The sequence below is a fragment of the Jaculus jaculus genome, assembly GCF_020740685.1.
Source record: "Jaculus jaculus isolate mJacJac1 chromosome Y unlocalized genomic scaffold, mJacJac1.mat.Y.cur SUPER_Y_unloc_4, whole genome shotgun sequence".
In the NCBI taxonomy this organism is placed as follows: Eukaryota; Metazoa; Chordata; class Mammalia; order Rodentia; family Dipodidae; genus Jaculus; species Jaculus jaculus.
In genome coordinates, this window is record NW_025423389.1 from 181056 (window position 1) to 185983 (window position 4928).

Sequence of the window (4928 nt, forward strand, 5' to 3'; positions counted from 1 at the left end):
TGATTGTTTTTCAACTTATTGACTCTTTCTAGCCCAGGCATACCTGGAATTCAATATGTAGTCTCAGGGTGCCTCTGCCTCCAGAGTGCTGGGGTTAAAGGTGTGTGCCACAATGCCCACCTCAAGTTATGGTAAGGTTTTAAGACACATGTGAACACATTCCTATACTCGGTTAGATTATGAAAAAACTACATGCACACACTCATCTGCAAAGTACCAAAGATAAGATATTTTCTCCAAAAGAAAATGAAATTGAATACTTACACAATACTACAAACACATCTCGATGGTTATATTGATCATAAAAATAGTTGAAACTTAGTATCATTGAATTGCTTGAGACAAAATCCACTGAGAAGTAATTCACCTTTTGGACTGAGAGGAAATATGTTTTCTAGATTAGACAACAGTACCATATCTTCTAATAATTTGATGTGTCTATTTTTTTCTTTGTTTAAAATGTGGAACACATGAGTAGAAAAGATGGCTTAGCTGTTAAACATTTGCCTGTAAAGCCAAAGGACCATGGTTTTATTTCCTAGGACCCACATCGATCAAATGAACAAAGTGGCACATGTATCTGGAGTTTTTTGCAGTAGTTGGAGTCCCTGGGATGCTACTTCTCTCTCTCTCTTTTCTTCTCCCTCTCTCTTTCTCTCTCTCCTCTTTCTCTCTCAAATGAATAAAAAAAAATAAGTAAAATATGGAGCACTTCAAAAGTTTGTTTGCCATTCTGGAATGGAGGCCATGTTAATCTAATCTGTATCATTCCAATTTTAGTAAATGTACTACCTCAACCACTTCGTCTTAAATAAAAACTGTGTCTCTAATTCAACATACACCGAATATTCTAATTACAGAAGATATAAAGCTTAATACTTGTACTAATGGATGTATTGAGGTAATGTTATGTCCAAGTTGTTAGTTCCAGACATATGAACAATTATTTGGTTGCATCACATTCAAATTAAGGTCATTTAAAATCTAACTAATGGGCAGAAGAGATGGCTTAGTGGTTAATGCACTTGCCATTGAGACCTGAGTACTCAGGTTCTATTCACCAGTACCCTCATCAGAGAGGTGTAGAAAGTGGTGCATGTGTCTGGAGTTTCTTTGGAGTGACTAGAGATGCTGGATTTCCCATAATCTCTTTCTCTCTCTTTAGGAAACATTAAAAAAAAAAAGTCTTAATTGCTGAGTGCCTAAGAACAGCAGTGATATGAATAAAAATTGGAATGACTTTAATGGAATAGATTAACTACATTGGTCATTTAATAAGGGTCTGGGTAGAACACAACCTTCATATAATAATATTTTAAAAATTATATGCAGATCAAGCTTTAATAAAAACAAAGTAGATATATCCAGAAAAGGATATATGTGGCCATTTTGTTTGTTTGCCTTTAAGAAACCTATACTGGAACTGCATTAATTATTGACCCAAACTTGAGAAACTATGGCTAGATAGTGGACACTTAAAAATATATTTATTTATATATTTAGCAAAGTGGGTGAAAGAGATAGAGAGAGGGATGAAAGGAGAGAGAGTGAAAGAGAGAGAGAGACTGAGTGAGAATGGTCAAGCTAGGTCTTCCAACCATTGTAAATGAGCTCCAGATTTACCCCATACACTCTGAATCTGGTTTAAGGTGGACACTGAGTAATTAAGCTTTGGTCCTTGGGCTTTTTTTTTTTTTTTTCTTTTTTTTTTAATTTAATTTATTAGTTTTCTTTTCAGTAAATACAGGCAGTTTGGTACCATTATTTAGGCTCATCTGTGATCTGTCCCCTCCCATTAGACCCTCCTTATTATTGAAAATGGGTCGTGCATTGTGGAGTTAGCCCCCAGTTATTAGTATGATAAATGTCTCTGAAAATCATGACCCAACATGTAACTCTGACATTCTTTCCGCCCCCTCTTCCGCAAGATTTCCCTGAGCCATGTTGGGTTCATTTTTGGTCTGCTTCAGTGCTGAGGTGTTGGGGGCCTCTGAGGCTCTGGCTCTCTGATTTGGTAGGAGTTGATTTTTCTCTGCATTGATCTCCTTCCCCTTTGTGCTGGTATCCAGTTCACAGGAAAACATCACCCTTGCTTATTTCACCAGTTGTCCTTAGTTTCAGTTGGGCCCCTTCTGAGGTATGTTGGGGCAGCTCTCTTCTTAGGATCTGCATCTATCTGGAAAAGAGAAGCAAATTCTCCAACGGAGAGTAAGTTAGCACCCAGAAAATTGAGATAACACTTACTTTTTTGATAGACAGTTTGATAGGTGTAGGCCCTCTTATACCCCGTGATTGATGGTAGCTTGATATTGTAGAGTGGGCTTGTGTTTGGGTATGGTTCTGACTTGTTTCCCAGCTCCAGCTAAGGGTCTAGTACCACTGAGTGGATCAGTTAGCCAAATCAAGAGCAATTGATTCCTCACCATGGCTGTGTACCACTATTGCACTTGTGTGGGTATCACATCCAGTTAATTGTTGCTACTTAGGTTAAACAATGTGTTGCTTGGACAGATCTTGGTCACTTCCCCCAGTCGCCTATGTAGCGCCTTCTGGCACTAGACACGCTGACTGTCTGGGGACTGACTCTCTCCTGGCTTCCAGCCATGTCATTCCATTTTACGTGCCAGCTGCGTATGGAGTCTTCAGCAATAGGGTCTTACCACTGGCCTTTGGTGGGTCATCAATTACTCTGACAGAAGTCTGTCATTGTTTTGGGAAACCATGTAGGTTTCTCTGATCAAAAGCTCATTGTGGATTGTAGGCCCAAGCTGGAAGTGGGGGTTACAGGTCAGTGTCCACTAAGAAATTGAGGAAAAAGATAACTAATATACAAGAGTTAGAGAGGAGAGAGATAGAGGAGAGAGGGGGAGAGGGAGGGAAGGAAGATGTAGGAGATTTAGGTCAGTCTTGATCCTACCCTCTCCAGTGTCTTGTGGTTCAGGTGTTTCCTGTAAGGGACTAGTGAAGGTTCAGTCATTTGGTCTGTCTTTTAGGAAGTAGAATTTTATGGTACCATTGCCGTTTGGGTCCGGATTACTATTTTCCACCCTTTGATTCCCTCCCCGCCCACCCATCCATCTTATTGTCTAGTCCATGAGGTGCTTGCTGGGTATGTAAGGCATCTTGGGCAAATTCAGGTTAGGTGTTGCAGATGAGTGAGACTATGTGTCGATTTTTTTTCTGTGATTGGGTAAGTTCGCTGAGAATGATCTGTTCCAGGTTCAACCATTTTTCCTCAAATTTCTTTATGTCGTTTTTTCTTACTGCTGTATAGAATTCCATTGTGTAGATATACCACATCTTTGTTATCCATTCTTCTAATGATGGACATCTGGGTTGATTCCAGCTTTTAGCTATTACGAATTGAGCTGCTACAAACATGGTTGAGCAAATCTCTCTGGCTTTTGGTTTGAAGGTTTTAGGGTACATGCCCAGTAATGGTATAACTGGGTCTGTTGGTATTTCTATAGTCAGCTTTTTCAGGAGTCTCCATATTGCTTTCCAAAGTGGTTGTACCATCCTGCATTCCCACCAACAGTGAATGAGTGTCCCTGCTTCTCCACATCCTCGCCAGCATTTATTTTCATTTGACCTTTTGATGTTGGCTATCCTTATTGGGGTAAGATGGAATCTCATAGTTGTTTTAATTTGCATTTCTCTGATGATTAGGGATGATGAACATTTTCTTAGGTGTGTGTTTGCCATTTGTATCTCTTCCTCTGTGAATTGCCTGTTTAACTCTGTGCCCCATTTTGTGAGTGGGGTATTTGTCTTCTTATTGTTTAGACTTTTGAGTTCTTTGTAAATTCTAGAGATAAGGCCTCTATCAGTTGGATAACCTGCAAATATTTTCTCCCACTCTGTGGGTAATCTATTGGCTTTGTTTATTATATGCTTATCTGTAAAGAAACTCTTCAGCTTCATATGATCCCAATGGTTGAGTGACTGTTTAAGAACTTGAGCCACTGGGGTTTTATTCAGGAAGTCTTTTTCCATTCCTATATCATGGAAAGTGCTTCCTAAATTTTCTTCCAGTAGTTTTCGAGTTTCTGGTCTTATGTTGAGGTCTTTGATCCATTTGGATTTGAGTGTTGTGCATGGTGAAATGTGTGGATCAAGTTTTAGTTTCCTGCATGTGGTTATCCAGTTTGTCCAGCACCATTTGTTGAAGATGCTATCTTTTTTCCAGTCTATATTGTTTGGGCCTTTGTCGAATATCAAGTAGCTATAGTTGCTTGGCCCAAAATCCGGGTCCTCAAGTCTATTCCATTGGTCTATACTCCTGTTTTTATGCCAGTACCATGCTGTTTTTATTACTATGGCTTTGTAGTATAACTTTATATCAGGTATGGTGATGCCACCAGAGGTATTTCTTTTGCTGAGGATATGTTTGGATATGCGAGGCCTTCTGCCTTTCCATATGAAATTTGAGATCATTTTTTCTATGTCTGTGAAGAACATTGTAGGGATTTTAATTGGAATTGCGTTAATTCTATATATTGCCTTTGGTAGGATTGTCATCTTCACAATGTTAATTCTGCCTATCCAGGAGCATGGGAGGTCTTTCCATCGTTTCAAGTCCTCCTCAATTTCTTTTTTGAGAGTTTTTATATTTTCATTGTATAGATCTTTTACTTCCTTGGTTAACGTTATTCCAAGGTATTTTATTTTATTTTTTGCTATTGAAAATGGGACTATGTCCTTTATTTCTTTTTCTGTGTCTTTGTCATTTGCATATAGAAATGCTTCCGATTTTTGTGCGTTGATTTTGTATCCTGCTACTTTGCTATAGGAGTTAATCACCTTCAGGAGTTTTGGGATGGAGTCTCTCGGGTCTCTTACATATACAATCATGTCATCAGCGAATAGAGCTAACTTAACTTCTTCCTTTCCAAATTGTATCCCTTTTATTTCCTTCTCCTGCCTTA

At 38.8% G+C, this 4928-nt stretch overlaps 1 non-coding gene across 1 annotated transcript; it reads right to left on the minus strand.

Moving 5' to 3' along the window:
* Window positions 1-697: 697 nt before the first annotated feature.
* Window positions 698-801, minus strand: LOC123457231. The gene has a single exon (XR_006634952.1). It is a non-coding gene; the product is annotated as a U6 spliceosomal RNA (small nuclear RNA).
* Between the last annotated feature and the right edge of the window lie 4127 nt (window positions 802-4928).